We start from the raw sequence: 13,257 nt of genomic DNA on the forward strand, positions 1-13,257 counted from the left end.
AATATATACGTCTATGTCTATATATAAATATATACATGCGTATGTATACACACACGCACACACATATATATACTGTTCAAATTTACAGAAGACTAAAGACGAAGACAGGTGTAGGAACAACAAGCAAGTATAGTAGTTTAACACTCGAGTAGAATGGAAAAGTCTTCCCAGTTTCGAGCCTACGCATTTCTATAAGATTGATAGGGAAAATGGAGAGAATATACATATATATATATACATATATATATATATATAATATATATATATATATATATATATATATATATATGTGTGTGTGTGTGTTACTGCATTTTAGTCCCAGGAAAACATTTTTTCCAGCTGGCTACCGACACATGATCTGTGTCCGTAGGACTGCCACGTTGCACTGGCAAATGGACTCTAATGTACGGTACCTTGCAGTACAGTAATGTCACTACATATTTATCTCTCAGAGATATAAAACAAGTTGTTTTTTCTTTACGAGAAAAATGTATAATGTGAGCAAGAGCGAATGGCTGCTATCTCTAGACGGCGGTTTTCCTGTACCGACGAAGGGAATTTGCCCAGAAACCATTGATGCACAGGTATCACTACGGCTAGAAGGGTGGGTAGGGGCAGTAGACTCCCTTGCTCACAGTATACGGACACAGATAATGTGTCGGTAGCCAGCTGGAAAAGAGGTTTTCCAGCGGCTTATACAATATATTATCATTAAATATTGGGCGACTTAATTTACTGCAACCTTCTCGCCAAAAGCAAGCATAGAAGTTAATCTTATAAACCTTTACTGAAACATTCTAAAGGAAGCAAGTGGTCGCGTAAGATTCGTCAGGGAAGTATGTCCCACCCCTTTTTTTGTTGTTGGTATTGGTTTCGAATATCTACACTCAGATTTACATTCGACGGATATTTGTCCTCATCGTGTTTGTTGTTAACACAACGTTTCGGCTGATATACTCTCCAGCCTTCTTCAGGTGTCTTGGGGAAATTTCGAACCTGGGTTCACATTCCTAAGGAATGAGAACCCAGGTTCGAAATTCCTAAGGAATGAGAACTCAGGTTCGAAATTCCTAAGGAATGAGAACCCAGGCGAAATTTGAACTCAGAACGGACGAAATAACACAAAGCATTTCGCCCGGCGTGCTAACGTTTCTGCCAGCTCGCTGTCTTTCTTCTCCTTCTCTTTATCCTTCTCTCTCTCACTCTATTTCTCTGTCTCTGTCTCTGTCTGTCTCTCTGTCTCTGTCTCTGTCTGTCTGTCTCTCTCTCTCTCTCTCTCTCTCTCTCTGTTCTTTTCTTTATAACACTCACACATTTTTCATAGAATCACTATCAGGTTATTAGACAAGGAAAGTGTGTTTGTTGTAATTTAAAAGGAAATTGGCAGCCATTTCTCGTACGTTGTGAAGTGCGTTGAGGCTATCTTCATACACTTGATCCATGTATCGTTAGCTTGTATTGAATTCGAATTCTACCTTTTTCAAATGGAATCAGACTCCGGCCACAATATAAAGGCGGCTAGTAAACAAGATATGCTTCTACAATATTTACTGATCTGCTAGAAATCGCTGTCAAAACTTCCTCAAATCACTCAGGACTGTTTTATGAAGGAAAAAGAGATGCAGTGAACGATTCAATCCTTGTTATACACAAAGATGCAATGGTCACGACTGAAGCACTTCTATCATATGTTTGCATCAAAAAGTCTCATTTAGATATAAATAACGGAAATAACAATAACAACAACAAAAGATGGCATCACTCTCTTATTTTCAAAGATTGAATCATGGCAGGTAGAATGCTTATGATCATATCTATCATATATAATATCTGTTCTGTCTGTCTGCGTGTGTGTCTTCTACGATCTCGGGCATCCCCCATCCGATTGCGCGCAAATTTGATATGTAGATACCGACGGTATCAGGGCGTGTGTAAGTCTTGAAAAAATTACAAAAATCGATTCCAGGTGAGAATGCGATCGATAAAGCCGTGGGAACGTGCATTTGTACGCGCAAGTACATCAGCTGTTGCGACGTACTTACTGATACTTTAAACTCTTTGGTAGCATATTTATGTGAATAAAATCGTCTTTCTTTGGAATAGAAAAAAAGTCTATCTTTATTTCTTCTTTTGCTGGTGTCTCAAATTTAGGTTAAATCAGTGTTTCTCAAAGGGGAGGCCTATGGGACGGTCGGACAAGTTGTTTTGAGAAAATTTGGTTTAAATGTTTGACAACTCAGCACCGTCCATTGGACAGGGGGACGTTTTGCTCGTGTTTACTAAAGACAAAACCTGAGCGGGACTGGTATAACCGCTAACAGTATAACGATATCGCTTTCAAATTTTGGCAGAAGATCAGCACGTTTGGAGAAAGGGCTCAGTCGATTACATCGATCCTAGTACTCATCTGGTGTTTATTTTATCGACCCCGAAAGGATAAAAGGCGCAGGAGTGGCTGTGTGGTAAGTAGCTTGCTAACCAGCCACATGGTTCCGGGTTCAGTCCCACTGCGTGGCATCTTGGGCAAGTGTCTTCTGCTAATAGCCCCGGGCCGATCAAAGCCTTGTGAGTGGATTTTGTAGACGGAAACTGAAAAGAAGCCTGTCGTATATATGTATATATATATATATATATGTATGTGTGTGTGTGTTTGTGTCTCTGTGTTTGTCCCCCTAGCATTGCCTGACAACCGATGCTGGTGTGCTTACGTCCCCGTCACTTGCGGTTCGGCAAAAGAGACCGATAGAATAAGTACTGGGCTTACAAATAATAAGTTCCGGGGTTGCGTTGGTCGACTAAAGGCGGTGCTCCAGTATGGCCGCAGTCAAATGACTGAAACAAGTAAAAGAGTAAAAGAGAGTAAAGAGTATAGTCGACACCTCAGAACTTACAGACGAACGAGATCCCGCGCAGTATTTTACCCGGCCTGCTAACGATTGTGCCAACTCACCGCCTAAATAATATTGGTTTTAAATTTTGGTACAAGGCTAACAATTTCGGGGAAGGGGCAAGTCAATTACAACGACTCTAGTATTCTGCTGGTACTTATTTTATCGACCCCGAAGGTATGAAAGGAATAGTTGACCTCTGTGAAATTTGAATTCAGAACGTAAAAACTAAGTATTTCACCGGACCTGCTAACAATTCTGCCAGATCGCCGTCTTAATAATATTGAAAATATTAATAAACTCTAACATAACAGAGATAATAATAATAATAATAATAATAATAATAATGAAAATAATAATAATAATAATAATAATAATAATAATAATAATAATAATAATAATAATAATAATAATAAATTCTCATATAGCAGTGGGACTGAACCCCGAACCCTGTGGCTTAGAAGGAAGCTTTATTAGTTTTTAGGAGGACAAGTTTGAAAGACAATTCAAGATTTCGGTTTAATAGGAGTCGTTTAACAGTTAGCTAAGGTCAAAGTCAAAATTTACTGAGTTTATTATACTAAGGCAGAATAAATAAGTATCTTGCTTTGTCTGCATAAATTTCCGAATTCAATTCCACCACGAACGACCTTGGACAATGTTATTGTTCGTATCTTCGGGTCAACACATACTGGGTACCCGAAAACTGTAGAGAAGCCCATCGAGTGGATTCTACCTGGAACATACATTCTGTGTTATAATGATTCCATCTCAGAAGTACGTTTACGCCATATAGCTACGGAATATTCAGACACTTACAAGTTTATTCGAAATAGCAAGAAAGGCGGCGAGATGGCAGAAACGTTAGCACGCCGGGCGAAATGCGTAGCCGTATTTCGTCTGCCGTTACGTTTTGAGTTCAAATTCCGGCGAGGTCGACTTTGCCTTTCATCCTTTCGGGGTCGATAAATTAAGTACCAGTTACGCACGGGGGGCCATATAATCGACTTAATCCCTTTGTCTGTCCTTGTTTGTCCCCTCTATGTTTAGCCCCTTGTGGACAGTAAAGAAATAAGAAACGCAGCTGACCAAGGCAAATGCAGAGCCATCGTGCGCGCGCGCACACACACACACACACACACACACACACACACACAAGGACGGTAGTTTAGTCGTAATTGTATTCGGTTCACGATCGTAATGTCATTAGCTCGAAACCCGGCGGGGCGTGTCGTCCTTGATCGGGGCACTTTATTTCACGTCAATGCACTACACGCAGCTGTCAACAAGGAGTGGTACCTGTGTTACAAAGGGCCGACCTTGTCACATTCAAGGGTCAAGTGGAACTCAACTCGTCGTAGTTACCGACGGAGTACCATATGTACACACACACACACACACACACACACATATCTTATTTTGCTCGAGTCAGTCCCCTGCTACTCGAAATTTCATCTGCGTGTGCACGGGATCTATTTCTTTATTGCCCACTAGGGGCTAAACACAGAGAGGACAAACAAGGACAGACAAACAGATTAAGTCGATTACATCGACCCCAGTGCGTAACTGGTACTTATTTAATCGACCCCGAAAGGATGAAAGGCAAAGTCGGCCTCGGCGGAATTTGAACTCAGAACGTAGCTGCAGACGAAATACGGCTACGCATTTCGCCTGGCGTGCTAACGTTTCTGCCAGCTCGCCGCCAGGATCGTCAGGTAAGTTATGACCCAAGGCAAGTCATAACTTGCCTGAAGGTACTGTGCACCAACAGGCAAAACTTGGAGTAGCAACAGACTGATTCGGCCGAAATAAAGTATCTTGTTAATCTCTACCACCGTACCGAGTTGTCTTCTATTCGAACAGTCAACCCGACCGAAGCGGAAACATCTATATAAATATGTGTATGTGTGTGTGTGTGAGTGAGTGTGTGTTTTTACTATATGCTTGTGTGTGCGTGTTTGTGCGCGGGCGTGGGTGTGTACGGGTACCCTTTAAAAATAGACTGTGTTAATGTTAAAGAATCAATAACGCATAATAGCATGAAAAGAAAAAGTGAGAACAGTTTTTGCGTAGGCTGCAAGTTTATAATTGATCGAAGGCGCGTAGGTGGTTGTAATGTACATCCATATATCTGTGAAAAGATTGAAAAAAAAGCTGCCACTAAAACTGAATGTATAACTTAGTGGTTCGCAGTTTGCATAATTATGGTGGCGTGATGGTGAAAAATAGAACCGATTGAAGACAAACATGCAGCATAGAACTGTGTGTAAAGTGTTTCAGGGATCGATCTTGTGCAGAGGGCCTAGTAATAATATATTCCCATTGTCAGACACTTCGTTTGAGAAAACGAGATATAATATAGGTATATCTATCTATCTATCTATATACTCTTTTACTCGTTTCAGCCATGCAGCTGTGGCCATGCTGGAGTACCCCCATGGTCTTTCTGACTTCTTTTGGCTGGGTGTTTCACACACACACACACACACACACACACACACACTCTCTCTCTCTCTCTCACACACATAGTATATAAGAGCAGGTACACAATATATATATATATATATATATATATATATTACACACACACTCATAGATATAGATATAGTACATGTGTTTGCATGCACACTATATAGGTATTATTTATATATACACGCATTATATAATAGTATATATATATACATGTGTGTATGTATATTGGCTAAATGTATCTATATTATGTGTATACATATATGTAGACAGACAATTTTATTTGTGGTTTTATGTATATATATATATATGGACTTGATGCGCGGTAGAAGGACTTGGGTCTGTTTAAAAGAGATTGTTGTCTGGAAATTGACACAATCAGATTAGAAATCATAGACTTCCATATTGCTTACATTACTACTACTAATGCTACCACAACTACTAGCAGTATTTTTAATTATATATACTAGTTTTGGGCCCAAGGTTAAAACATTTGAGAGGATTGCAGCGAAGCCAATACTTCATTCCGACTTTATTTTATCGACCCCGAAATAGTGAAATGCAAATTTGACGATGGCGGAATTTGAACTGAGAGCAGAAGAAATGCCGATAAGCATTTTGCCCAACGCTCTAACGATTCTGCCAGCTCGATTCTTGTTATTGGTACAATGATAGCGAATGACATTTGTATCTAACAGGGAACTTATATTCAACACAGGATGGTAAAATGTGGCAGGGAATAAAACTCGGAATGTAGATGCTAAACACAAGCTATAAAAGCATTTTGTTCGCAGCACTACCCACTTTGTAAAACCATAACTCTTTAATATTTTTCCTGCCTTTTACCCTCCAACGCAGAGTATAGGCCACTTATAATTGAATCCCGTGTCGCATAATTTTTCGCTTCTGTACTTATACTCTGCCATGAATGTCCCCCTTTCTCTAGTTCCCTTTGTGTTGATCTACGTCATGAGTTCTTAGGCCTATTTCTCCTTCTACATCTAACCGGTTTCCACTTTAAAGCCCTTTTCGCTATATTTGGTGTGTCTTTCTTTTCTAATTGTGTTACCAATCTACTTCCACTTTTTCTTAAATATTTGCTCCCTAATCGAAACTTGATTTGTTCTTTGCCATAGCTCCATATTGCTTATGTGTTGGGGCCATCTAATTTTAAGTACACTACGCAAGCATCTGTTGATGAATGATTGTATTTGCTTATTTGACTTAACTGTTGTTCGCCATGTCTCAGCCCCATACAAATAACACCGCTTTTGCGTTTGTGTTAAAAACTCTTATTTTGTTCTTTATTGAAATTACACTTGCGCTCCATGCTTTCTATTGAAATTTTAACAAATTTCTACATCTACTCAAGTTGTCAAGTGGTACTTATTTTACCGACTCCGAAAGGATAAATGAAGAGGTCGACCTCGGCGGAATTTGAATTCAGAATGCAAAGATGGACGAAATTCCGCGAAGCATTTTACTCCGTATAATCTCGATTCTGCCATCTCACTCCCTGCCTCACTCTGTAATTTTGCTTAATGATTGTTTCGAAAAGAGGGACACATTCAGAAATCCAGGGGAAGCGGGTTTGTTGATTATTACGCCCTTTTGTATATTACTCTTTTACTTGTTTCAGACATTTGACTGCGACCGTGCTGGAGCACCACCTTTAGTCGAGCAAATCAACCCCAGGACTTATTCTGTGTAAGCCTAGTACTTATTCTATCGGTCTCTTTTGCTGAACCGCTAAGTTACGGGGACGTAAACACACCAGCATCGGTTGTCAAGCGATGTTAGGGAGGGGGGACAAATACAGACACACAAACATATACACACACATACATATATATGACGGGCTTCTTTCAGTTTCTGTCTACCAAATCCACTCATAAGTCTTTGGTCGGCCCGAGGCCATATTAGAAGACACTTGCCCAAGGTGCCACGCAGTGGGACTGCACCCAGAAGCATGTGGTTGGTAAGCAAGCTACTTACCACACATCCACTCCTGCGTCTAGTACTGGTACTTAATTTTATGAAGTGCGGTAATGAATAAAAGGCAAATTTGACCAAAGCGATATTTTAGTTCAGAGTGCACTGGAAGAAGACCCCTGAGGTATTTTGTCACGCTCTGATCATTAAAAGCAACCCAAAGTTCATAACAATGATGATGATGATAATAATAATAATAATAATAATAATAATAATAATAAAATAATAATAATAATAATAATAATAATAATAGGCTTCTGATCATAACTGATTGGAAGTGCTATCATGTACATTGTTTTGTTTTAGTATAAAAGATGGGCTACAGCAAATATTCTGCTTAATACCACAGATTTGCTTGTCTGTTGTTTGACCTTAACCAGTTGAGCATGTCCCTTAGTGGCTGACGATATGTGCATCTCTGATCACGAGCAGAAGTGGTTGGGGAGCATCATAGCCATGTGTTGAGGGGGATTCTTTGGGGTTTGAATAATTCACCTCTGGAAACATGGGTGTTTCGTTCAACGTCCGTAAACAATCCTTATTCAGTGACCTTTTGAGCAGGATGGGCTACTCAACCTAAAGAAAATTCTAACTGGGCCCTACCTGCAAGGTCATGTGCTGTTTATATGAGATCACCATGTCCCGCACATATGGTTGTGATGCATGGGCCTGGTGTACCCTTATAAGACGGGTAGTCATGATGGGTATACTGGGCTTCATATATTTTACTCCAGTGTCACTTTGTTGGCATGCACTGCTCTCTCGCTTAATAATGATAATAATAATAATAATAAAATAATGGTTTCAAATTTTGGAAAACTACCAGCAGTTGCGGAAAGGGTAAAATCTATGTAATCAGTCTAACTGGTCCTTAACTGGTTCTCATTTCATCGACTCTGAAAGGATGGAATGTAAATTCGGCCTCAGCAGAATTTCAACGAAGAACGTAAAAAATCAGATGATTCGCTGCAAAGTATTTTGTCCGGCATCTTGATGACTCAGCCATAGTAATATTATTAATTATGTTGATTCAGACAATAGTAGTAGTAGTAGTAATAATAATAATAATAATAAGTATTATTATTATTTACACTTTTTCTCAAAAGGGCAGCTTGGGGGAGGTAGGGATGAGTCGATTTATATCTACCCCACTCTTCAACTGGTACTTATCCTATCGACCTCGGCGAAATTTCTACTCAGAGCGTATGACGGGTAAAATACTGCTAAGCATTTCGCCCGGCGTGCTAACGATTCTGCTACCTCATCGCTTTAATAATGATGATAATAATAATATGATGATAATAATAATAATACTTTCTATTATAGGCACAAGGCCTGAAAATTAAGGGAGGGAGATAGGCGATTACATGGACCCTAGTGTTTGTATCATAACGATGATACAAATAATAATGATAGAAGGAGAAATTCATCAATTTTTAGGGAGTTAGTTGATTATATCATCCCCAGTACTTCACTTGTACTTTATCAACCCCCGAAATGAGGAAAGGCAATGTAGATAATAAGTTGCTATAGGGCAATAAAAGGAAGAGAGCTTAGCAAGGAAAAATGACAGTTTGAGCAGGAAATTTCTGAAAAATATGAGGAAGAAATCGACGATGGTGCTGAGGATGCTGATGAAAAAAGATGAAGAGGATGGCAATTATCTCTAACGTAGAGGCAAAGTCTCAGATGCTTCGGATGAGCATAGGGGATTAAATCGACCAGAGAACTTCATTGGTATCTTATTTTATCGGACCGAAAGCATACAAGGTAAAGTTGGCCTGGGCGAGATTTGAAATCAGAATGTAAAGAACCAAATTAAATAATAATCTTTCAAAGCACTTTGAAATGGGTCTGTTTTGATATCCGTAACGTTCATGGATTAGGATGTGATGGGTTTTGCTGAAGGAAGCCCATACTCCTCCGCAATATCGTAATTGGATGCTTACCCATAAGGGGAAGCTTCCTTGTGCGTCTGCCTCCAAAACCAGATGCAGAGATTTTGTTTCTGTTACACCAACATTTCCCCTTTTCTGTCCTAAGTAAATTATATGTTAGAATAACATTGGTATTAGTTAACATCACTCTGTACTCTTGGCCCCTAATATCAGTACACATACCTTGTGATTTACTGACTACATATGTGTATGTGCGCATGGGAGCTTGTGTGTGTGTGTGTGTGTGTGTGTGTGTATGTGTGTGTGTGTGTGTATGTGTGTGTGTGGTGTGTATGTGTGTCTGTGTGTGTGTGTCTGTGTGTGTGTAGGTATGGACATGCAAACTGGAAAAATAGATCTCTAAATATGTGTATATATATTTTTATTAATATTTCGCAGAAGCTGAATATGTGTGTGTGTATATCTATCTATCTATCTATCTATGTACCTATCTATCTATATCTATCTATCTATCTATCTATCTATCTATCTGTCTATCTATCCAGCTATCTATCTCTCTCCCTCTCTCTGTCTGTCTCTCTGTCTGTCTCTCTGTCTCTCTGTCTGTCTGTCTGTCTGTCTCTCTCTCTCTCTCTCTCTCTATATATATACATATATATTGGTTGTATATATAATAATGCATATATATATATATATATATATATATATATATATTATATATATATTGTGTGTATATATATATATTTGTATGTATATATGTATGTATATATATATACGTATATATGTGCATATATATATATATGTGTGTGTGTGTATGAATGACATATTTCTTAGAGGGGTCATGTGTATTAATTTCATAGATTCATTTTAATTGATTATTTTTTCACGTAGCCCTTATAATGGGAGTACCCTATAAATATTCATGGACTTAGTTCGAAGGAAAATATAATCCCAACAACTTATTAAAAGATGCGCAAGATTTCTGTTAAGAGTTCTGTGTTAAGTTAGAAAGTTATTACTTTCTTTAGAACGGTAAATTAAAACAGGTAAAATACAGGTAGACAAGATTATATAAGAAGGGCGAAAGGAACAGAATAATATCGATAGTTAGGGAATAGGGATATGTGCATGTGCAAGGAGAGAGAGTGAGAGGGGCAATAGAAAAGGTAGAGTGAGGGGGAGAGAGGGAGAGAGAGAGAGAGGTGGAAATAAATTTATTTCATTTTGATCAGGTGCGGAGTAAAAAGAGCGAAGGGCAATGGTGTGTGTGTGTGTGTGTGTGTGTGTGTGTTTGAGAGAGAGTGTGAGTATATGAGTGGGTGTGTGGATGCACACGGGCGTGTGCCTGAGTGTGCGCATGTGTGTGAGTGCGTGTGCGTTTGTGCGCACGCAAAGAGGAAGACGAAAAAGAGGAAAAGAGAAAGAAGAAAGCGAGAGAAAGGGGAAGAAACAAAGAGAAGGTTAAATGACACCGAATGAAAAAAAAACGTGAGGTAGCGCGAGAGAGAGGAGAGAGAGGAGAGAGAGAGATGCGGAGAGAAGAGGAGGGATTGAGAGAGAGAGGAAGGATGTCAGGGAAAGAGACAAAAAAGGTGAAAGAGAGGGAGGGCGAGGAAGAGAAGGGAAGAGAGAGAAAGAGACAAAGAGGTAGAAAGAGAGGGAGAGGGATAAATAGGGAGAGAGAGAGAGAGAGAGAAGGAGGGAGACTGCTGAATTTAATAAAATATATAGTGAAAATCCAATTTTGGAAGAGGAAAATGTGTGAGTGAGAGGAAGAGAAGAGAAGAATTTCTGAAAATTCGATGTGAAAGTGAAACTACATTTTTTATTATCATTTTTTATTTTATCAAATATTGTATCATATGGCCAAAAAGCATCTACATACAAATATATACAGTATATACACCAACTCACACAACTACATATAAACACATATATGTATAAATACATACACACACACACACACACACATATATGTATATATACAAAGAGAGAGAGAGAGAGAGAGAGAAGGGGGAGAGAGAGAAAGAGAGAAACAGACAGGTAGGTAGATAGATAGATAGAATGGTTGATTAATAGGTATTTAGGTAGAGAGGCTGATAGGTATATAGAAAGATCGCCCTTAAATGCTGTCACACAATATATTTGAGAGAAAAACAAGAGGGAATATGTTGGGCTTGGCTGTGTCAACCAGACTGACCTATGCCTGGGATCATAGAAAACAACAAAGGCATATAATGTATGTATGTATATACACGCGCATAGAAATAAATAAGACCCCCCCCATATATATATATACATATATATATATATATATATATATATATATATATGTAAATACAGGCACAAGCACAAATACACGCGACACACACACACAGACACACACTATATTTATATGCATCAATATTTTTTCATACAAGCTGGTCAATACAAATCATACTACAAACAACACGGTAAAGATTTGCAGCAACAGCAAACCCACTTGGATAACTGAATGCCTGGATGCCTTCCTTCTTTCCAAATCAATAAGGTAAAAACATTTCAGACACCTGCAAATCTACCGCTACCTCCACCACCACTATTAGTGCATATTATTACAATCATATATCACATTAATACTATCGATATATCGATATATGGTACGTGTATGTGTGTATATATATATATATATATGTGTGTGTGTGTGTATGCACCCGTACAAACGTATGTGTGTGCATATATATATATATGTACATTCATATATATATATATATATATGTATATATTCATTCATATATATATATATATACACATATATACATGTTTGATATTCATTTATCCTAATCCGCTGACAGTTATTGCAAAATATTTTTTACCTACCTGTTATCTTCACACGTTATTACTTTAAGCGATGTATTTATATATGTTTATATATGTATATATACCTATATATATATATATATATATAACTATATATTTCTATGTATGTGTGTTTGTGGCTTCCTCGGCGGATTTCTCTTGTGCACAGATCAAGCTAAGTCGCTGGTTCTTATATAGTGTCGGCTCTCCACAAATGCCCCTCCCATTCAGCTACTCTCACTTCATCCCTTCCACTTCTCTCTTCTCTCCTTTCTCATCTTACTCTCCACCACTCCTTCCTCCATATTTTATTCAACTCTCTTATCCAACATTACATTTCATGCCTATCCTATGTCGGCGCTTACGTTCACGATTCTATCTTATCCTATTCTATTCTATCCTGCTCTATCTATTCCAGTTTACCTTAGAATTAATTCTGTTTTTCACTTTATCCTCGCCCCCCCCCCGCCATTCTCATTCAACTGCTACTGCCACTGTTACTGCTACTGCTACTGAGACCGCTACTGCTACAAATTCACTTCCATTCTACTAATGCTTGTCCCCACCTACACTGCCACTACCACCACTACTACCGACGACACCTTCTCATCGTCGTCATCGTCGTCGTCATCACCTCCGCTCTTCACCGTCATCCACACCGGCGACGTCGACGTCATCATCATCGTCGTCGTCGTCATCGTTTCTCGTCATCATTAACATCATCATCATCATCATCAATAAACAGCTTCTACCACCACCACCACCACCACCACCACCACGACCACGACCATCATCATCATCATTGTCAATATCATTCATCATCATCATCATCATCACTACCACCGCTGCTGCCAGTACCACCAGTAGTACCACAACCACCACTATCACCACCACCACCACACACACCGTCACTACCATCACCACCACCATCAACACCACACCAACTATCACGACCATCAGCACCAACACCACCACCATTACCACCATCACTATCACCACCACCACTACCACTACCACCACCATCACCAACACCACTACCACCACCATCACCAACACCACTACCATCACCACCACCACCACCATCATCATCATCATCAACATCTTCATTACCACTACCACACAGCCGACAGTACTACCACCATCACGTCCACCACCACCATAATCCTCATCAT

At 39.1% G+C, this 13,257-nt stretch overlaps 1 long non-coding RNA gene across 3 annotated transcripts in view; it reads right to left on the reverse strand.

The window, feature by feature from the left end:
* LOC118767492 overlaps positions 1–12,307 on the reverse strand; it is a 70,121-nt gene extending 57,814 nt beyond the window's left edge. Inside the window, exon 1 of one of the 3 annotated variants that reach the window (XR_005003411.1) lies at positions 12,107–12,307. This is a non-coding gene — a long non-coding RNA (uncharacterized LOC118767492). The remainder of the gene's footprint in view (positions 1–12,106) is intronic. The other 2 variants (XR_005003414.1, XR_005003413.1) reach the window with 2 other exon arrangements.
* Between the last annotated feature and the right edge of the window lie 950 nt (positions 12,308–13,257).

This window comes from Octopus sinensis, linkage group LG22 (assembly GCF_006345805.1).
Source record: "Octopus sinensis linkage group LG22, ASM634580v1, whole genome shotgun sequence".
In the NCBI taxonomy this organism is placed as follows: Eukaryota; Metazoa; Mollusca; class Cephalopoda; order Octopoda; family Octopodidae; genus Octopus; species Octopus sinensis.